Genomic DNA, 24,147 nt, shown 5'->3' with positions numbered 1-24,147 from the left:
ACTCTGTCTTAAATGCTTTTTTAGAGGTTAATTTAGTATTCTAAATATTTTTAAATAGTTATATGTATGGAAAGATGATTCACCTCACAGCAAATGTTTGTACAACAGTTACTTTTTCTGCATACACCACTTCATATCAGTAGGCTAATAGTATATAAATATCTGCTAACATAGATATACATATTAAAAAGGAAATGGGCAGCAAAAGCCAAGAACATTAATTTTCTTAAAGGTCCACTGTCACCTATAACTTGATTTTACTTGGGTTTATGACTTGATTTTCATTACATATTCATTCATATGTTTTCCGGGCACAGAGGCCAGGAAGCTACTAATTTTCATGGTGTTCTAAATACCTCAAGAAAAGGTTACTCTAGTTCGTTTTAGAGGTTACTAAATAGTTTATTAGACACTCTTATAGGAACACTTCTAATGTTCAGCGTTACTATTTTTGCCTTGAAACAGTTTGAGGTACATAGCTCAGTCCTGAAAACATGCCTCGCTTGAGGGGTGATGTAAGGTTTATAGGTAAGATCTGTAAGAAACAACTTGCTCAGACCCAGAATATGTCATTGATCTCTCCTCCATGCTTGGCAACAATGAGTAGTGTCTTTTCCTTAACATATTATATAAGATTTGATTGATTTTACTGTATGTGAATTTGAAATTGTTTAAAATTTGTATGTCTTGACATTTAATTTTTTTGAATAATAGCATAAGTTTTCTTTCTTCCTCAACGAGCTCATTTATGTATGTGTCTGTGTGTGTGTGTCTGGGTGTGGACTTTCTCTCTCATGCCTTTTGACTCCCACCCCAGCATCTTAAACTACTTAATTGAATAACCACATCTCTGTTATCACTCTGTCTTACATTGAACACTCTTTAAATATAATAACTTCTTATTTCAAATTTCAAAAGTCACTTCTTATATATAATGAGTTGATGGAAATATTTTAAACATGAGGCTGGTAAATTGGATAGAATTAATATGACCACTACATGAAGCTATAAAAAATGTCAGCAGTTGGAATATGAAGAAAAAAGTGGGTCTAATTCGGAAGCCAAAGTCACAACAAAGATCCAAAATCAGAGTGCCAGGTTTGAATAATAGCAAGATTATAAAATCAAGTAACATCAAGAAAGGAGCCACAGATATCTTAACAGGATTGTTTGCTTTAGCTTGTAAGTGGGACTTTTCTCATCTGTAAAACTTCGCTGATTTGCTTTACCTTTTAAGAACAAGATGTGTGTCTGGATGAGGCCATATTGGGAGACAGATTCACCAACAATGACCCCACTTTGACACAACTACCTTGCTGAATTTCCATTTCCCAAATGAATACACATCTCACTGTAGTTCACATGACAGATGAAAAAAAAAATATGTTCTAAATTTAATTGGAAGTATAGCCATCTTGTTTTTTTTTCCAGAACTTTTCTGAAACCACATTGCTCCCAGTTCAGCTCAACTTTGGAGTGATTTTCAAACTCATTTTCTCTCAACTTTTTTTTTCTACTTTCGATATCCAATAACTAAGTCATAAAACTTCCTCTCCTAAAAGTTTCTGACAGAGTTACTCCTACTTTATTCATCACTCTCCTTTTGAACTTATCAAAATGTACTGAAATTATGTATATTCCTGTCACTCTATAGCCTCCAGAAAAATGTGAAGATCTGTAGAACCAGGGCAATGTTTTATTCCCTTTGCAGTAGGCATTCAAAGCAGAGTTGAGGAAAAATGACTGATTTAATGAATCCTTTTCATTTACAGTTACTATTTTGGTCCAACCATGGAAGAAATGACATGGATTTATTCCAACAAATATTTATTCAGCACCACTCACTAGCCTAGGACAAGGGCATACAACCCTGAACAACGTAGATGTGGGTATCTGTCCCCAACATATCCCCACTATTTTTTTGTAATTACCTTTCCTTGCTCTCCAGTGTAATCAATCACTGCCATTAGGTACCTGTATGTATCATCCACCTAAGAATATTCTTTCCTTACAGTTCTTTCTTGTTTAACTATTCCTCTTACCTGCAATGTGCTTACCTATAACTCTACCACCTCATTAATGACAACTTTTTTAACTCAAAAGTCACTTTTTAGGGCAGAAAAACTTTACCTAATTAATCCCATCTTAACTTCCTCTCTTTTTTATACCATGTTCACCTAGCAAGTATATATAAAATAATCTATTAATCCTATGAACTACAGGTAGATTTAGATTTATATGATCCTGAGGTCCAAATTGTCTTATATTATTCCCATTTTTCAAAACAGCAACAACTATGCTCATCCACAATTTTTTTTTTTTTTTTGTAAAAGCTTGTTAACTGAAACAATAAAAAGTTATATTGTCAAAAATATGACTTTGGATGTTTCTGTTATAATTATTTCAAAAAGGTTAATTTCATGTGCCATTTGCATTCTTCTCTAGAGTTTATCTAGAAAAGATCTAAATTTCAGTAGGAAAATAAATAAAACAGGAAGTTATAATAAATATAGTAAATTTAACTTTAAAACTAGGAAAAACTGACATATTCTCTTGCTAATGTCTCCTTAGTTTGCATCTAAATGTCTGTAGCTTTGAAAATTCTTGTTGTACCTCATTTTCCTTGTTTTTCTTTTAAATATTAGATTATATTTCTACTATGAGTGATAGTTACAGAACTAAGATTCAACTGCAATGCTGTAATTATTTTCTTACCTTGAAAAATAATTGTTTATAGGTTTCTTATGATATTTTATAGCTAGTAAACAAAAAAGGTTAAAACTTACTAAGAAATTTGGAGTCTTTATTTTTTTATTGTAAATATTTTCATAAAGATTTGTTGGAGAAAACTTTATTTTCATAAAGATTTGTTGGAGAAAACTTTCAGAATAATAGCATTTGTAGAAGTTCTGTTTATAAGTTTTATATTCTGAAATAGTGAGACTGTCTTATGAGTTTCTAAAGGGCTACAGTATTTCTGTTATAATATAAACCCCCTTTTACTTTTGCAAAGTAAGGTAGAAAGCTGTATAATAAAAAAGTATATTTTTTAGAACTGGATAATCATTATATTAACTAAATCTACATAGGCAGGTTTTTCAGCTCACTTTTAGTGATTAAATGGTTAAGCAAGGAATGCTATAATACTATTTGAAATCTAAAACCTGATAATATTTTCAATATCATGGAGGAAACATAAAGCAAATAATTTTGTTCACATATTTTGATTAAAGTTTAATTGCTATGTTAGCAAGACTGTTCAATTATTAGAAAATATCTATATTATATCCCCTAGTACTTCTCTGGAATCTTTAAAGAGCTGAAACAAAATAACTGCCAACCTAGGTTTTATAACTGGTGAAAAGAACCTTCAAGAGTGAAACCAGACAAGAAGGTAGGGGGAGAGAGAGTGACTGCCATATAAATAAAAATTGAGAGAAAGTTTTACAATCAGACTGATATTAATGAAATGCTAAAAGGATTCTTCAGAGAGAAACAAGGAAAAAAAGAGAAGCAATGAGGAGTAACAGGAAGGGTAAATATTTGGGTAAATATTAACGGTTATTGGCTGTACAGAAAAATAAACATATAATCTCACACTGCTTAAAATACATGTAGTGAATATTATGGGTAGGTGATGGTGGCAGCATGGATTCTAACAGAGAGAGCAATGAAAGTACAAATCCAAATACAACATATGCAACAAATATCAGTAAGGATGTTGAGAAGTTCATCTCCCAGCCAGAAATCCTATGGATTTTTCAGGTCTGACACTTTGTAATTACAAAGCCTTTACCTGAAGGGTCTCATGAGGGAAAGCTGTCTCCCTACACCAGATGTGGTGCACAGCCAATGTACTGCAGTCTCTGAATGGCATTGCAGACTTGCAGTCAGGAACTCAGGGTGCCCTGGCCAGCCGTGCTCTTCTGAGTATCTGCATTCCTATCCCAGGCATCTCTCTTCAAAACTTTCTTTGTGTGGTGCCTTTCCAAGATATCTCCCTCAGAGTCTCTGCCAAAACCTACTAGCTGGGGGAGGCAGGAAGCCTTGAAATACTCTTCTACATTCTGACTCAATACTCAGTACTTTTCCACACTGAACCCTTCTCCTTTGCTCTTCCCTTAGCCTCAGGTTCATAAAAAGGCAGGAAGCTTTTCTTCATGGCCCCTTAAGCAATGAGAAGACGATGATGACCCCCACATCTCTGCTAATTCACCTGACCCTCAACCAGTATGCCAGCCCTTGGGGAAAAATGGAACACGGAGGAGTTGGCCCTTTTCTCAGTTTAATCTCTTGCTTATACCATCAAGATATGATGGTATATCACATGAAAAGCTTGACCATTACTTTCATTTTGGCTTCTTGTTTTAATCAACTGTTCTGATATCTGGCAGCTAACTCTCTCCAGCTCAGCTGAGCTCCTGACAAAGATATGCCCTTGGACTTCTGAGGGTGAGTAAGTACATGGAACAAAATCATCACCTGCTAAAATACCTATAAAGCATGACTGCATCTGTGTTGGATGAAGAGTAATAACAATAACTGGTCAGCATTACAAGCAGTGATTCCCTGAAAATGTAATAGACCCATATGGAAATAGAAGCCAAAACCTTAAGATGGCTGTTATTATCCAATTTGTTGGAAAGAGGGGTCTGAATTTTCAGGAAACCTTTTTTGTTCCAGAGAAGTTTTGACCTTTTAAGCTCTTAACTAACAACCAGCAATATTATTCCAAGCAAAATCCCACAAAAATTTGCAGGCAAAAAAATTCTAAATTTAACAGAACAGGACAATAAGGGCAAAAGAAAGAAAAGTAAAGGAAAGAAAAGAAAGGTTCAGCTTAAATTGAAAAGTGAGCACAGGAAAGAGATCTCAGATTGTAAGGTGACATGTTTTAAAATCATTTGTGAAAACAATATAAGAATTTTAAAGTTGTGAATGAGAAAACCTTTTTTGTCCTACTGTCTCTCTTCTAAAAACATTAGATAATGAATTTAATTTTAGAATGAGAAACAAAAATAGATGCTACATAAGTCCCAAAATAGGTTTTAAGAGAAAATAAAATATAATAAGGAAGATGAAAGCATTCATATAGGCAATAAAAGCATACCAAAAATACATGGCTACAAACACAACAAAATTATACCATACAATTTCTAAATTAGTTAACTATTTTAAGGAAATTACAGAAGTTTATGAAATAACTACACAGATCAAAATAAGAAACTCTCTTAAATAAGGTGAGTGGAAATATATCTGTAAATATCTGACAGAACTCAGGAAACTTTGTAATTAATAGAAAAAAATAATTTCTTAAAGAAAATCTAAGTTATGAGGAACACATGAACAAGTAAACACATCAGATAATGTCTTAGGAGAAGTAGGAGATGGAAAGGAGGTAAATTTTTAAAATCAATAATAAGTGAAGAAAAATGATAAAAAGAATTTGAGAAAAAGTGATAGACATAGAAGATAGCAAAGAAACTTCAAACAATGTAAATTAACAATTATAAATTATAATTAAAGAATACTTTCCTGAAAGAAAAGATGACTTGAAAATATATAATAAAAGAAAACATTGCATACCTGAGAAAATTGACCCCAAGCAGCCAACACCAACAGATAGTGTCTTTTAAAACATAGTTTAAAAATCCTTTTGACATTCTGTCAAAAACACTGAGTCACTTATAATGGAAAGAAAGTCAGTTAGTCATCAGAATCCTACAGCAAACCTTTACAGCAGAAGACCATGCAGAAATGTAATTATAAATCAAGGAAAGCAACAGATACACACAACCATATATAAAATAGATTAAAAAAACAAGGATTTACTGTATAACACAGGGAACTATATTCAATATATTGTAATAACCTACAATCAAAAAAAGAATATATATCTACATATATATATATAGATATATACACACATACAGACACACACACACACACACACACAAATTGCTTTGCTGTACACCTGAAACTATTGTAAATCAACTATACTTCAATTAAAAAAAAGAAAGAATCCAGGAAAGCAAAATAAGAGGTGGATTTCATATCAATTCAAACTGACTTTCAACAATAAGGCCACAGCTTTGAGGAAAAATGTAAAAACTCAGGAAATATTATTCCCATGAGCCTTTCTGAGGAATCTGCTTAAGTCAAGCTTAAGACAAGGAAAACCACTGGAGACATAGATAAGTACTTGTGGTGAGCATTTAAAATATAGTAAGAGTATAGAAAACCTAAACAACATGATCAGTAAGATAGATATTATTGCACTTTATTAAATTAAAAAAAATAATACTGGGGACTTCATTTCTTGAAGTTAACATGGAAGACATCAATGTTCACTAAAATGTGGCCGCAAATTAGGCTACAAAGAAAACTTCAGTAAGACAAAAAACTAATAACAATAAAAGGTATTCCTAAAGATAAAAGAGAAAAGAAAATATTAAGTAACTTGGATCAAAGGGTAGATAAAAATAAAATTACAGAATTAAAAATAGAATAAGAGCATAATATATCAAATGCTACAAATAGCAATAAAAATCTATAAAACTTTAAAATCAAAAATAAAAAGTAGTACACACTCAAAAATCGGGAAAAGAAAAAAAATACTAAAAATATTGAAGGTAAAAATAGAATAACTAAAAATAATAAATTCAAGAGCTTTCCTTTGAAAAGTTCAACAAAATGGACCACTATCATAATAAAAATTAAATGGTTGGGGAGAGGTAAGATATCACAATTATTATTGAAGATATAAACAAAGTAATTTAAGTGTTCCAAACACCCCCAAGCACCTAAGCACAGATTATCCAGGAGAATCCTGCCAAATCTTTAAGCAATCAGATAATCTCAAACCTACTTAGCCTACACCAAGCAAAGAAAAAGAAGGACTACTTCCAAACTAACTCATATAATGAATAGAGTATAATATTATTGTCAAATTCTGACTAAGATTTCTCAAAAAAAGTAAACAACCAATCAAATTCACTCATAAAAATCAAGGTAAAATACTAAATTCTAAAGTTTATCCAACAGAATCCAGCAACACAATAACAAACATATTGTGATCAAGTGAGGTTTGTTCTAGTAATGCAAGGATGGTTCAATATTTAAGACATTCATTAATTTCTATGAATATATCACATTAATGGATCTGTGATAAAAGTCATATGATCTCAATAAATGCTAAAATGATGTTTGATAAAATTCAGTACACATTTACATTAAAATTCCTCTCTCTCTCTCTCTCACACACACACACACAGACACACACAGACACACACACACAGACACACACACACACAAACATACATAAACTTGGTCTCCCCAAACCAAAACCCTAATGTGGGAACACAGGAAACTTTCCTACAATATCAGGAGCAACAGAAAAACACCCACTACTTCCACTAATATTTGTTTCATTTGGAGCTCAATATAATTTGACAAGAAAAAGCAGTGATAATTATAAAAGGAGCCATAATCCTAGTACAACCAGAAAATATCAATATGACCACTTAATAGACAGTTTAAGTAGTTAATGATCTTAGTAGATCATTAGTGTACTACCAAAAATAGTATCTATATATAAAAAATGAGTTATAAGATACAATGTAAGAAAAGACTCCATTTACACTAAAAAAATTAAAGTAATATACTAAAGTGGAAATTGAAAAAGAAATATATATGGATAACATATGAAATAAACCATAAAACATTGCTGAAAGATACTAAAGTAGAAATACATACCATGCTCTTGGTTACAGTCTCTATCACAAAGATGTCAATCTTCCGTGTTAATTTATAAATTTAAAGCAAACCCAATAAAAAATATTTTTTTCTGTACCTAGAAAATTTGAATTAAAAATTTGAATAAAAATTTGAATAAAAATTTTGAATAAAATTTGAATAAAAATTTGAATTTGAATAAAAAATGATTTGAAAGAGTAAACTGGTAGTAGATGCAGGACATTTTTGAAAAAAGGAAATCATTGTGGAGGGATATACCCTACCAAATGTCAAGACACACCCTTCTTTAATGAAAATAATTTAGTATTGATTGGTTTTAAGTGAGACATACAAATGGAACAGGAAAAAATATTCAAAAACAGAACAAATTGCTTATGGAAATTTAGTATACCATAAAGGCAGGATTCAAAATCATAAAGGAAAAGATGGATTTTAAAATAAGTGATGATGTTATAATGAGATAGCCATATGGGATATAGTAAAATTAGAAAATTCCTTATTCACATATCAGGATAAATTCCAAATGAATCAGAGCAATGAATATAAAAAAAATCATGAGGAACAGAATTTAAAAAATGGGTGAGTTCTTATAGAACCTAGGAATAGAAAAACATTTTTATAAATATGATTCAAGGGACTTCCTTGGTGGTCCAGTGGTAAAGAATCTGCCTTCCAATGCAGGGAATGCGGGTTGATCCCTGGTTGGGGAACTAAGATCCCACATGCCAAGCGGCAACTAAGCCCATCTGCCACAACTATTGAGCTTGTGTGCCTCGATGAGAGAGCCCACATGCTGCAAACTACAGACTCCATGCACCCTGGAGCCTGCGCACCATAACTAGAGATAGAAAACCCACATGCCACAACTAGAGAGAAGCCTGAGTGCCGCAGCTAGAGAGAAACCCAAGTGCTTCTTCAGTGAAGAGTGCTTGCATGCCTCAAGAAAGATCCCATGTGCCACAATTAAGACCCAACACAGCCGAAAAATAAAAGAAAAATAAATAAATATAAGTATGATTCAAGAGTGACAGTGAAAATGTTAATGAGTTTAATTAAATAATTATTATTTTTTAATTTCCACAAGCAGAGGAAAACTAACATACATGAAAAATATTAACTCACATCACTCATAATTAGGGAAATGCAAACTCAAGCTATATAAGATTCCATGTATCATACATCAGGTGGGAAAATCATTCAGAATTCTTTCAACATACATTTTTAGGGAGTTTGTGGGGAAAAGGCCCAGCCATGCATTGCTAGATGGAATGTAAAATCGAATAACATCTACAAATGAGATATTTGGAAATATCTGGCAAAATGTAAGATGTTATTACTATTTGACACAGCACTCTCATTTCTTGAAATCCATTCCAGAGAACCTTGAGTAAAATATGAAAGAACATATCAAAACTTATTTATTGCAGCATTATTTGTAGTAGAAAAAGATTGGGAAAACTCAAAAACCCATCTCAGAGGTCTGGTGGAAAAGGTACAGTACATGGAACATCTACACAAAAGAATACTATGCAGCTGTAAAGAAGAATGAAAATATCTCAGAGATATGGAATTGTTACCCAATGAGACTACACACAAAAAAAGGAAATATGGATAAAGTATTTTTAGTATGTCATTATTTATCTAAAATGGATAGTGTATAGATAAATAGATTAGATCTTACATAATAGACAAGTAATGAGATAGACAGACCAACAAAAGACAGCTAATTTTAAAAATTTATAAATAGGGGTGAGAGCATACTTTAGAGGAGCTAGGGATAACAGCTAACCTGTCTTTGAATATATCTTATTTTAACTTTGATTTTGGAGTCATGTAAGTATTGCACATAGTTGTAAAACAAAATAAGTTTAAGAAAAGCAAGTGGAAAGATTTCCTTCTTTTTTAAGACTGAATAATATTCCATTGTACGTATATAACACATTTTCTTTATCCATTTGTCTTTTGATGAACACTGGGTTATCTTGACTATTGTAAATCACACTGTAGTGAACATGGGAGTGCAGATATCTCTTTGAGATTATTTTAGATAAATATCCAGGAGTGGAAATTCTGTACTGAATGGTAGTTCTGTTTTTAATTTTATGAGGAATCTCCATACTTTTTATCTACAGCACCCTTTCACATTTCCAACAATAGTATATACAAGGTGGCTAATGTTTCCACATGCTCTCCAACATTTGTTATCTTTTTTTTTTTTTGATAATAGTGATCTTAACAGGTGTGAAGTGATATCTCATTGTGGTTTTTATCTGAATTTACCTGATGATTAGTGATGTTGAATACTTTTTCATATACCTGTGGGCCATTTGTTTATTTTCTTTGGAGAAATGTATATTCAAGTCCATTTTAATTAGGTTATTTTTATTTTTTAAATTTTTTGCTAATGAGTTGTAGGAGATTCTTTTGTGTTTTGGATATTAACCCCTTATTAGATAAATGGTTTGCAAATATTTTCTCCAATTTCATAGATTGCCTTTTCACCTCTGTTGTTTCTCTTCTTCTATAGAAGCTTCTTAGTTTGATGTAGATGAACCTTGAAGCCATTATTCTAAGTGAAATAAGCCAGTCACAGAAGGTCAAACACTGCATGATTCCACTTCTATGAGGTATCTCAGACTCATAGAAGCAAAGAATAGAACGGTGGTTTCCAGGAGCTGGTGTATATCTAGAGATATGCTATACAAAATAGCACCAATAGCTAGCAATATGGTATTGTGCACCTCAAAATATGTTAAAAGGATAGATCTCATGTTAAGTTTTCTTACCACACACAAAAAATACACAAAAGAACAGAAAATTTGTGGAGGTGATGGATGTTTAGCATCTAGATTGTGGAGTTGCTATCATGAATGTATGCATATGTCCAAACTCAGCAAGATGTATGCATTAAATATGTGTAATTTTTTACAACAATTATACCTCAATAAAGTTAAAACAAAAAAGTAAAACAATCCCTAATAATCCAGCATTTTAATTGGGTATCTACTTAATGACATAATCTCACAGAAAGGAACCACCTCAAAGGACTTTAAAAGTTTATAGTTTTGTTGTTATTACCTAGTAGAATATTCTTTATGAAAAAACACACCAAAAAAAAGAAAATATTAAACTGTTTCAGAAATCATAATGATATTGGTGCTGATGATACTTATTTTGTGAGACACTTAAATGTATGCTATGGAAAAATCAAATGAGTAATTATAAAGTGATGTTGAGAAGTGAGATTTCTGGTAATGCTGAAAGGAGATATAGATGTAAGATTGATGAGGTTAACTAAAATTCCTGTAGTCCTTATTTTTAATAGGAAGTATACATATATAAACAGAAATGATTTATTTATCTTTAATGTGTGTGTGGGGGTGTATCGGTGTGCGGGTGTGTGTGTGTGTGTGTAGTCTAGCTCTGACTGCTGAAGCAACTGAGAATCAAGAAACAATTCAGTAGCAATGAGCCTCCTTAGCACCCAGAAGAATGTTGGATCTAAATAACATTTTCCATTAAATGGTATCAAAGCTCAAAGCTCTTTGGAGAACTGACTGATTCCCAGTATGAAGCAGGAAATTATGGTCTTGGAACATTTTGTCATATCAAAAATAAAGGAAACTATCAAAAACACTAGAATGGGCTTCCCTAGTGGCAGAGTGGTTGAGAGTCCGCCTGCCGATGCAGGGGACATGGGTTTGTGCCCTAGTCCAGGAAGACCCCACATGCTGTGGAGCAGCTGGGCCCATGAGCCATGGCCACTGAGCTCCACAACAGGAGAGGCCACAACAGTGAGATGCCCGTGTACCACACAAACAAACAAACAAACAAACAAAAAAACCCCACTAAAGTTATATCAAAATGAGCCAGGAACAATGTGAATATGGTGCCACAAGAAAAAGGATAATTTAATCATTAATTGAGATCACAACTGCAAAACACACCAAATATTCTTTAGGGACTAAAACATACCAAATATGTTTAATTCTTGAACTTATAAAATTATTAACAATTTCTTAAAATTCACTTTAATCTTTAAAGGATGCTAAGGAATCACCTTACTATACTGAATAATAGTATAAAGGGAAAGAAGTTATCCTTTTTTTCCCCTAAATAACAGTAACTCAGGGTAACCATATACATGCTGAAAGAATTTTCATTTTAGAATAATTCCAGCTAATAAGCAAATAAAAATGATAGAAATAGAATACTATATTCAGTAGCTGTTAGCATCACAACAGAAAAGAAAAGAAAAAAAGACACATGTACCTTTTGATACAAGTACACATAATCGCCTATGAAGAAATCTTTAAAAATTTCCACCTGAATTTGACCAAGCCTCTAGATACAGTTAAAAAATTTTAGGAAATACAATCAAGAGAGAAGCATGTTTAATGGTACCACAGGGATGCAATCACCAAATTGCAGAATTTGTGAAACTTTATAGGACAGATGTCCCAGTTCTTTCAGATAAAGTGCAAAGGGAGCTGGGGAAATTGTTAGTTCACAACCTCTTTGGGAGCTTCCAGGGTGTAATCTGAAACTGACTCCTATACAAGGAGGCCATAGAGACTGAAGAAAGCAGCAGACCACTCCATGTTGGTAGGTGGCAAGTTTAATAAGCTAGGGAAATTATGAGGCTTGTCTTGAGTGGCCCTTAGAGGACTAATTTTCCACACTCACCCGCTAAGTTTATATACAGGCTTTAATTGGGTTCAGCCACATATACCATCCAGATAGTCTCAACACCACATATTGTCTCAAGGCTATATCCTTGTGGCAGTTTCTGGGAATGGGAAAGGCAAGCAGAATGCACATTCCAAGAATGGGGGTGGGCAGTGGGGAGTAAGGAGCCTCCAATTGCCTGGGTCCAGTTCACGTGGCAAGTGGTGGTCACATCTTCTCTATGACCTCCTCCAACAAGAATATATCAGGAGAATGTATAAATTAGGAGACTGAAGGGGACATATCAATGAATCTTAATCTTTGTATCTTATTTGGATTCCAATTAAATAATTTAATAAAACTGTATAAAACAGGATTATAAAAACAGGAAATTATTACTAGATTGATACTAAGGAATTGTAGCAATTTTATTCAGTGAGATCATGCTTTTATTTTCTCTAAAAATCATTATATATATTATATATATGCATATATACATATAATTGCAGATTAAATGATGACTGGGATTTGATTCAAAACAATCTAGAGACTAGGAAGGAAATGGTTGAGGTATAGAAAAAATAATATGGTTATGTACTGATAATTTTAAGATAGGGTCATGTGTACATCTAGTTCATTAAGCTGGTTTCTTCACTCTTAAAATATACTTGAAAATCACCAAAATAAAAAGTTAAGAAATAAAGCAAAATATATGCAAAATTTAAGTTCATGACAGTTATAACACAAAAGGTGAGAAGGGGAAGAATGAACTTAAAGTATTCTATGAATCTAGGATGATTTGGGAAGTAACAAATAAATTACATTAAATTGATAAATAAAGGATATCTGTTGCAATCTCTAGGGTAATACTATAAGAACAGTAGAAGTGTATGTAATTTACATACTAATATAATTGAAAATATAAAATAATAAAAGATTAATCTAAAAGGAAAAGAAAAAATTAACATGAAACACATGAACAAAAAATAGCACACTTGTAGATATAAATTCAAATATATCAGTAATTAAATGTGAATAGATTATTACAATGAAAAGACAAGGCTCCAAGACTATTTTTGAACAGATTGTATCTTGCTTACAAGCATACATTAAATATTAAGACAGAATCACTGAAATTAAAATGGATGAAAAATGATATACTATGCAAACATTAATCAAAAGAAGTGAGTTCAGCTATATTGAGATTAGACGTTTTTTCTTTAAGACAAAAATAATTACTAGAGATAGAGATACATCATACTAATAAAAGGATGAATCCATTAGAAAGATATAATTTCAAGTTTTATTTACCAAATATTATTGCTTCAAATATATAAAGCAAGAATTAAAATAACTCAAAAGGTAAACACATGAATCAATAATCATAATTCATCTCTCTTAATAATTGATAGAAAAAGACAAAAATCAATAATGATACAGCAAATCAGAGAGATTCAGTTAGTGATTTTTGCTTTTCTGACACATAAAAAGACTGCACAGAACAACAGCAGAATACATGTGAATGCTTATGAAAGAACACTTATGAAAACTGACGATATGCAGAGCTATGAAAAAGGTCTCCTTGAATTCTAATTTATTCTCTAGTTACAGTGAAATTGAGCTAAAAACAATTTTAAAAATTATAAATTCAATAACAAACTTTCTAAAAAATCCCGTAGATCAAAGAAGAAATCTCAATGTGAATTACAAAATATTTATCAATTATTGATTCTGAAATTATGATGTATTAGAACTTGTGGGATAAAGCTAAAGCTCTGCTCAGAGAGAATTATAAGATGAAATGCATTTTTTAAAAACATGAGAAGCTGAAAGTGAATTATCTAGGTCTTCATTCATGAAGTATAAAAAGAGTAGCAAACTAAACCAAACAGAATGGAAGAAAACAAATAATAGGATTACAGAATAATGAAACAAAAACAAATGTGCAATAGAGAACATACAGTAAGCCATAATTTGGTTATTGGAATAAATGATTAAAGTGATTTAAAAAATAAATTTAAGGAAAACTTACTAATATTAGGATTAGAAAATAGAAAGACATCACTTGAAGATCCTAATGACTATAAAATATGAGAATACCATGAAGAGCTTTATGCCAATACATTTGAAAATGTATATCAAATTAGCACATCCTTTGGAAAAAAAATATCTCTCCAAAACTGGCACAAGAATAATTTTAAAAATCTGAATAGTCCTATGCTTATTAAAGTAATTTAATCTGTATTAAAAATGCTTCCACAAAATATTCCCACCCCAAAACACGTAATTGGTAGACTCTCCAAATATATATAAAGAAATAATACCAATCATGTACAAACTCTTCCAGAGAACAGGAATAAAAGGAGCACATCTTAATTCATTTTATGAAGACAGAATCTCCTCAATAACAAAACTAGTAAGGGCATAACAGGAAAAAAAATAATGCAGGCCAATCTCTAAATCTCTATCATGAACATAAAGGTTTAAAAAGAAAGATACTACTTTATTATCATGTTACATTGATTCCACGAGTGTGAAATTGATTCAACATCCAAATATCAATTGTAGTTCTTCATATCAACAGAATAAAGGAGAAAAATCATATTTATTTCTATATAGGAAAACATTGAATACAATTCAATGAAAACTAATAGCCAAATAGAAATATAAGGAGAACTTTCTTAATTTGATAAGGAATTTCCACAAAAATAAAATTCTATGGCAAATGATAATTGCAAAATATTGACAGCTTTCTCATGTAATAAGAAAAATATTTGCTACAACTGCTGCCCTTGAATAGTTTTCTGGAGATAATAGCCAATATAATAATACAGGGAAAGAAATAAACATTGGGAGATAAGAAATAAAACTATTGAGAAGTTGGGATCAAGATGGTGAAGTAGGAAGTTCCTGAGTTCACCTCCTCTCATGGGTACCACAAAATTACAACTACGTACACAGCAACTATTACTGAGAATAACCTGAAGACTAGCAGAAATGATTTTGCACAATTAAAAATATAAAGGAGGAGCCACAATGAGACAGTTAACAGAAGATTTGATGTAGTATAATTAGGATCCCCATCCTTGGCACAGCAACCAATAAGCAGGAAGCACATCACAACATAGAAGGTCCTCCCTGAGAAGCAAGGGGTTTGAGCCTCATATTCAGCTCCCCAGCTGGGGGCACTGCACTGGGAAGACAAGCTCCCAAAACATCAAGCTTTGAAAACCAGCAAAGCTTACATTTAGGAAAACCAGAGAGCTGTAGGAATCCACCTCCACTCTTTATCTATTTATTTTTTAAATTTTTACTGGAGTATAGTTGACTTACAATATTGTGTTAGTTTCAGGTGTACAGCAAAGTGAATCAGTTATACATATACATATATCTGCATTTTTTGTTTGTTTAGATTCTGTTCCCATATAAGTCATTACAGAGTACTGAGTAGAGTTCCCTGTGCTCTACAGCAGGTTCTTATTAGTTATCTATTTTATATATAGTAGTGTGCATATGTCAATCCCAATCTCCCAATTTATCCCTCCCCTATCCCCTGTTAACCATAAGTTTGTTTTCTACGTCTGTAACTCTACTTCTGTTTTGTAAATACGTTCTTTTGTACCCTATTTTTTTAGATTCCACATATAAGCAATATCATATGTATTTGTCTTTCTGTGTCCAACTTACTTCACTCATTATGACAATCTCTAGGTCCATCCATGTTGCCACAAATGGCATTATTTTGTTCTTTTTAATGGCTGAGTAATATTCCATTTTATATACATACCACATCTTCTTTATCCATTCATCTGTCGATGGACATTTAGGTTGTTTCCATGTCCTGACTATTGTAAATAGTGCTGCAATGAACATTGGGGTGTATGTATCTTTTCAAATTGTGGTTTTCTCCGGGTTTATGCCCAGGAGTGGGATTGCTTGGTCATACTGTAGTTCTATTTTTAGTTTTATAAGCAACTTCCATACTGTTCTCCATAGTGGCTGTATCAATTTACATTCCCACCAACAGTGTAGGAAGGTTCCCTTTGGTATCATCTCACACCAGTCAGAATGGCCATCATCAAAAAATCTAAAAAACAGTAAATGCTGCAAACTCCACTCTTGAGAGACATGCACAAAAGTTCACATGCTCAGTGTCCAGCACAGATGCACTTAGTTTGAAAAAAACCTGGGTCAGATCCATTTACTGATCTTAGAAAACCTCCCAGAGAGACAGGAAGCAGTTAGTATTCTCTTCAGGAACAGAGGCTCTGGTGACAGCCATTTTTGCTATCTTGTTGTATAGTCCTGACACCAGTGTGACAGGAGAAATTTTGGAATTCTCTCTCTAGCCTATTAGCTCTGGGGGATTGCCCTGCCAACCAGTGCCTGCAGCATTCACACAACACCAGGCTTTGCAGCCAGTCGCATAGGGGTACCACACCTACACCAGTGGGCCTACAGAAGTTGCATGCAGCTGGGCTTCTTAGTCAGCCATGCTGAGGTCCCAAGAGGCCTGACCCACCCACCAGTATTACCACAACTACCATGTAAGACAGGGCTTCAAAGCCAACTGGGCCAGAGACCTCACTTTCCTACCAGCATTCCAGCAACAGTTGTCTACACCACAACAGAAGGCAGCATGCAGCCCACACAGGGGACACCTCTGGAGCATCTGGGTCTGGTGGTCAAAGCAGAGCATGTTGCTGGGCCCTACAGGACACCTCCTACATAAGGCCATTTCTCCAAGATGGGGCGATATAATGGACATACCTAATATATAGAAAGAATTAGGCAAAATGAGAAGACAAAGGTGTATATTACAAATAAAAGGACAAGAAAAAAACTCAGAAAAACCACTACATAAAAGAGATAAGCAACCTCCTGAAAAAAAGTTCAAAGTAATGATCATAAATATGCTCAAAGAACTAGAAGAAGAATGGATGGACACAGTGGGAACATCAGTAGGAAGTTAAGAAAATATAACAAAGAACCGATTAGAGCTGAAGAATACAGTAACTGAAATGAAAAATATACTAGAGGGAACCAATGGTGGATTAGATGATACAGAAGAACAGACCAGTGATCTGGAAGACAGACTAGTGGAAATCACACAAGCCCAGGCTGGAGATGGGGGTGGGGGAGAAGAATTAAAGAAAGTGAAGATAGTTTAAGGAACTTCTGGGACAACGTCAAGCATACTAATATTCATATTATAGAGGTACCAAAAGAAGAAGTGAGAGGGAAAGGGGCATAGAACTTATTTGAAGAAATAATAGCTGAAAACTTCCCTAACCTGAGGAAGGAAACAGAAATACAGGTCCAGGAAGGACAGAAGTCCCAAACAAGATGCACCTCAAGAGGTTCACACCAAGACACATTATAATTAAAATGGCAAAAAGTAAAGACAGAGAACCTTAAAAGCAGCAAGAGAAAAGCAACTAGTTATATACAACAGAACTCCCATAAGGCTATCAGCAGACATTTAAGCAGAAATTTTGCAGACAAGAAGGGAGTTATATGATATATTAAAAGTGCTAAAAGAAAAAAACAAACAAACAAGAATAATCTACATGGCAAAATTATTATTCAGAATTGAAGGAGAAAAAAAAAACTGAAGGAGAGATAGAGAACTTTACAGACAAGCAAAAACTAAGAGTTTATCACCTCTAAACTGGCCTTACAAGGAATATTAAAGTGGTTCCTTTAAGCAGAAAAGAAACAGCCACAATTAGAAATAAAAATGGATGAAAGAAAAAAATCTCACTGGTAAAGACAAACATATAATGAAGTTAGTGGGTCTACAACATATAAAGCTAGTAATAAGGTTAAAAGAAAAAAGTGGTAAAATCATCTACATCTAAAATGAATACTTAAGGGATACACAAAATAAAAAGATGTAAAATATAAAACATTGGGGGAAATGTAAAAATTTAGGGCTTTTATATGCATTTAACCTTAAGAGATCATCAACTTAAAATAGACAGATGCATATGTAAATCATTATATATGAACCTCAAACTAACCATGACTAAAAACATATAATAGATACACAAAAAATACAGAAAAAGAATCCAAACATAACACTAAACATAGTTATTAAATCATACAGGAAGTGAGCAAAAGAAGAAGAAAGGAACAGAGAAGAACTACAAAAACAGCTGAGAACAATTAACAAAATGGCAATAAGTATATACATACCAAAAATTACTTTAAATGTAAATAGAAAAGAGGCTCAAATCAAAAGACATAGGGTGACTGCTTGAATAAAAACAAGCAAGGCCCATGTATAAGCTGCATACAAGTGACTCATTTCAGCTCTAAAAACACTAACAGACTGAAAGCGAAGTGATGGATAAAGATATTCCATGCAAATGGAAACAAAAAGAAAGCTGAAGTAGCAATACTTGTATCAGACAAATTAGACTTTAAAACAAAGACTGTAACAAGAGATAAAGAAGAACATTACATAATGATTAAGGGATCAATCCAATAAGAAAACACAACACAAGGTAGCCTCATCCACCAGAGGGCAGACAGCAGAAGCAAGAAGAACTACAATCCTGCAGCATGTGGAACAAAAACCGTATTCACAGAAAGATAGACAAGATGAAAAGGCAGAGGGCTATGTACCAGATGAAGGAACAAGCTAAAAAACCCAGAAAAACAACTAAATGAAATGGAGATAGTCAACCTTACAGAAAAAGAATTCAGAATAATGACAGTGAAGATGATCCAGAACCTCGGAAAAAGACTGGAGGCAAAGATGGAGAAGATGCAAGAAATGTTTAACAAGGACCTAGAAGAATTAAAGAACAAACAAACAGAGATGAACAATACAATAACTGAAATGGAAACTACACTAGAAGGAATCAGTAGCAGAATAACTGAGGCAGAAGAACGGATAAGTGACCTGGAAGACAGAATGGTGGAATTCACTGCTAAGGAACAGAATAAAGAAAAAAGCAGGAAAAGAAACGATGACAGCCTAAGAGACCTCTGAGACAACATTAAATGCACCAACATTCGCATTATAGGGGTCCCAGAAGGAGAAGAGAGAGAGAAAGGACCCGCAAAAATATTTGAAGAGATTATAGTCGAAAACTTCCCTAACATGGGAAAGGAAATAGCCATCTCAGTCCAGGAAGTTCAGAGAGTCCCATACAGGATAAACCCAAGGAGAAGCACGCTGAGACACATAGTAATCAAACTGGCAAAAATTAAAGACAAAGAAAAATTACTGAAACCAGCAAGGAAAAAATGACAAATAAAATACAAAGGAACTCCCATAAGATTAACAGCTGATTTCTCAGCAGAAACTCTACAAGGCAGAAGGGAGTAGCATGATATACTTAAAATAATGAAAGGGAGGAACCTACAACCAAGATTACTCTACCCAGAAAGGATCTAATTCAGATTCGATGGAGAAGTCAAAAGCTTTACAGACAAGCAAAAGCTAAGAGAACTCAGCACAGCCATACCAGCGTTACAACAAACGCTAAAGGAATTTCTCTAAGTGGGAAACACAAGAGAAGAGAAAACCTACAAAAACAAACCCAAAACAATTAAGAAAATGGTTATAGGAACATACAAATCGATAATTACCTTAACATGAATGGATTAAATGCTTGAAACAAAGACACAGTCTCACTGAATAGACACAAAAACAAGACCCATATATATGCTGTCTACAACAGACTCACTTCAGATCTAGGGACACATACAGAATGAAAGTGAGGGGATGGAAAAAGATATTCCATGCAAATGGAAATCAAAAGAAAGCTGGAGTAGCAATACTCATATCAGATAAAATAGACTTTAAAACAAAGAATGTTACAAAAGACAAGGAAGGACACTACATAATGATCAAGGGATCAATCCAAGTTGGAGATATAACAATTATAAATATATATGCACCCAACATAGGAGCACCTGCATACATAAGGCAACTGCTAACAACTATAGAAGAGGAAATCAACAGTAACACAATAATAGTGGGGGACTTTATACCTCAGTTCCACCAAGGGACAAATCATCCAAAATGAAAATAAATAAGGAAACAGAAGCTTTAAATGACACAATAGACCAGATAGATTTAGTTGATATTTATAGGACATTCCATCCAAAAAGGGCAGATTACGCTTTCTTCTCAAGTGCACATGGAACATTCTCCAGGATAGATCACAACTTGGGTCACAAATCAAGCCACAGTAAATTTAAGAAAATTGAAATCATATCAAGCAACTTTTCTGACCACTAAGCTATGAGATTAGAAGTGAATTACAGGGAAAAAATGGTACAAAATACCAACACATGGAGGTTAAACAATATTTTATTAAATAACCAAGACATCACTGAAGAAATCAAAGAGGAAATCAAAAAATACCTGGAGACAAATGACAATGAAAACAAGATGATCCAAAACCTATGGGATGCAACAAAAGCAATTCTAAGAGGGAAGTTTATAGCTATACAAGCCTACTTTAAGAAACAAGAAAAAATCTCAAATAAACAATGTAACCTTACACCTAAAGGAACTAGAGAATGAACAAAGAAAACCCAAAGTTAGCAGAAGGAAAGAAATCATAAAGATCAGAGCAGAAGTAAATGGAATAGAAACAAATAAAACAATAGCAAATATTAACAAAACTAAAAGCTGGTACTTTGAGAAGATAAAGAATAATTGATAAACCATTAGCCAGCCTTATCAAGAATAGAGGGAGAGGACTCAAATGAATAAAATTAGAAATGAAAAAGGAGAAGTTAAAACAGACACCACAGAAATACAAAGCATCCTAAAAGACTACCACAAACAACTCTATGCCAATAAAATGGACAACCTGGAAGAAATCGACAAATTCTTAGAAAGGTATAGCCTTCCAAGACTGAACCAGGAAGAAATAGAAAATATGAACAGACCAATCACAAACACTGCAATTGAAACTTTATTAAAAATCTTCCAACCAACAAAGGTCTAGGACCAGATGGCTTCACAGGTGAATTCTGTCAAACAATTAGAGAAGAGCTAACACCCATTCTTCTCAAACTCTTCCAAAAAATTGCAGAGGAAGGAACACTCCCAAACTCATTCTATGAGGCCACCATCACCCTGATACCAAAACCAAACAAAGATACTACAAAAACAAATAAAATTAAAGACCAATATCATTGATGAATATAGATGCAAAAATCCTCAGCAAAATACTAGCAAACAGAATCTAACAACACATTAAAAGGATCATACACCATGATCAAGTGGGATTTATCCCAGCGATGCAAGGATTCTTCACTATATATAAATCAATCAATGTGATAAACCATATGAACAAATTGAAGAATAAAAACCATATGATCATGTCAATAGATGCAGAAAAAGCTTTTGACAAAATTCAACACCCACTTATGATAAAAACTCTCCAGAAAGTGGGCTAAGAGGGAAGCTACCTCAACATAATAAAGGCCATATACAACAAACACACAGCAAGCATCATTCTCAATGGTGAAAAACTGAAACCATTTCCTCTAAGATCAAGAACAGGACAAAAATGTCCACTCTCACCACTATTATTCTACATAGTTTTGGAAGTCCTAGCCACAGCAATCAGAGAAGAAAAAAGAAATAAACAAATACAAATTGGAAAAGAAGAAGTAAAACTGTCACTGTTTGCAGATGACATGATACTATACATAGAGAATCCTAAAGATGCCACCAGAAAACTCCTAGAGCTAATCAATGAATTTGGTAAAGTTGCAGGATACAAAATTAATGCACAGAAATCCCTTGCATTACTATACACTAATGATGAAAAATCTGAAAGAGAAATTAAGGAAACACTCCCATTTACCATTGCAACAAAAAGAATAAAATACCTAGGAAAAAACAACCTAGGGAGACAAAAGACCTGTATGCAGAAAACTATAAGACACTGATGAAAAAAATTAAAGATGATACCAACAGATGGAGAGATATACCATGTTCTTGGATTGGAAGAATCAATATTGTGACAATGACTATACTACCCAAAGCAATCTATAGGTTCAAAGCAATCCCTATCAAATTACCAATGGCATTTTTTATGGAACTAAAACAAAAAATCTTAAAATTTGTATGGAGACAAAAAAGACCCTAAATAGCCAAAGCAGTCAGGAGGGAAGTAAACGGAGCTGGAGGAATCAGACTCCCTGACTCCAGACTATACTACAAAGCTACAGTAATCAAGACAATATGGTACTGGAATAAAAACAGAAACATTGATCAATGGAACAAGATAGAAATCCCAGAGATAAACCTATGCACCTATGGTCAACTAATCTATGACAAAGGAGACAAGGATATACAATGGGGAAAAGATAGTGTCTTTAATAAGTGGTGCTGGGGGCTTCCCTGGTGGCACAGTGGTTGAGGATCCACCTGCCGATGCAGGGGACACGGGTTTGTGCTCCGGTCCGGGAGGATCCCACATGCCGTGGAGCAGCTGGGCCCGTGAGCCATGGCCGCTGAACCTGTGCGTCCGGAGCCTGTGCTCCACAACAGGAGAGGCCACAACAGTGAGAGGCCCGCATACCACAAAAAATAATAATAAGTGGTGCTGAGAAAACTGGACAGCTACATGTAAAAGAATGAAATTAGAACACTCCCTAACACCATACACAAAAATAAACTCAAAATGGATTAGAGACCTAAATGTAAGACAAGACCAGACACTACAAAACTCTTAGAGGAAAACATGCATAGGCACAACACTCTTTAACATAAATCACAGCAAGATATTTTTTGATCCACCTCCTAGAGTAATGGAAATAAAAACAAAAATAAACAAATGGGACCTAATGAAACTTAAAAGCTTTTGCACAGCAAAGGAAACCATAAACAAGACGAAAAGATAACACTCAGAATGGGAGAAAATATTTGCAAATGAGTCAACGGACAAAGGATTAATCTCCAATATCTAGAAACAGCTCATGCAGCTCAATATTAAAAGAACAACCAACCCAGTCAAAAAATGGGCAGAAGACTTAAATAGACATTTTTCCAAAGAAGACATACAGATGGCCAAGAAGCACATGAAAAGCTGCTCAACATACTAATTAATAGAGAAATGCAAATCAAAACTACAATGAGGTATCACTTCACACCAGTTAGAATGGGCATCAATCAGAAAATCCAAACAACAAATGCTGGAGAGGGTGTGGAGAAAAGGGAACCCTCTTACACTGTTGGTGGGAATGTAAATTGATACAGCCACTATGGAGAACAGTATGGAGGTTCCTTAAAAAACTAAAAATAGAATTATCATATGATTCAGCAATAAAAAAAAAAAAACACTTGCAAATATATCTGCACCCAACATGAGAGTACCTAATACATAAAGCCAATACTAACAAACATAAAGGAGAAATTAAAAGAATTACAATATTAGTAGGGGATTTTAACACCCTGCTTACATCAATTGATAGATCATCCAGATAGAAAATCAATATGGAAACATTGGCCTTAAACAAAACATTAAATCAGATGAACTTAATAAATATATACAGAACATTCTATCCAAAAAGAGCAGAATAAATATTCTGTTCAATTTCACATGGAACATTCTCCAAGAAAGATCACATGCTAGGCTACAAAATAAGTCTCAATAAATTTGACAAGACTAAAATCATATTAAGTATCTTTTATGACCACAAGGTAATAAGTGGATTCAGAAGACATATGAGTATATCAATAAA

General features: G+C 33.5%; 1 protein-coding gene and 1 long non-coding RNA gene across 6 annotated transcripts in view; one reads left to right on the top strand and one right to left on the bottom strand.

Annotated features, from left to right (window-relative positions):
- Positions 1–24,147, bottom strand: part of RALYL (RALY RNA binding protein like) — an 834,129-nt gene that overhangs the window by 471,000 nt on the left and 338,982 nt on the right. The window lies entirely within an intron of this gene.
- The window catches only part of LOC125961784 (uncharacterized), a 387,293-nt gene continuing 386,671 nt past the window's right edge, over positions 23,526–24,147 (top strand). The window contains exon 1 of the long non-coding RNA XR_007472789.1: positions 23,526–23,685. This is a non-coding gene — a long non-coding RNA (uncharacterized LOC125961784). The remainder of the gene's footprint in view (positions 23,686–24,147) is intronic.

The sequence above is a fragment of the Orcinus orca genome, chromosome 17 (assembly GCF_937001465.1).
Source record: "Orcinus orca chromosome 17, mOrcOrc1.1, whole genome shotgun sequence".
In the NCBI taxonomy this organism is placed as follows: Eukaryota; Metazoa; Chordata; class Mammalia; order Artiodactyla; family Delphinidae; genus Orcinus; species Orcinus orca.
Note: the sequence above shows the minus strand (reverse complement) of the source record. Positions and strands in the feature narration are given on the sequence as shown.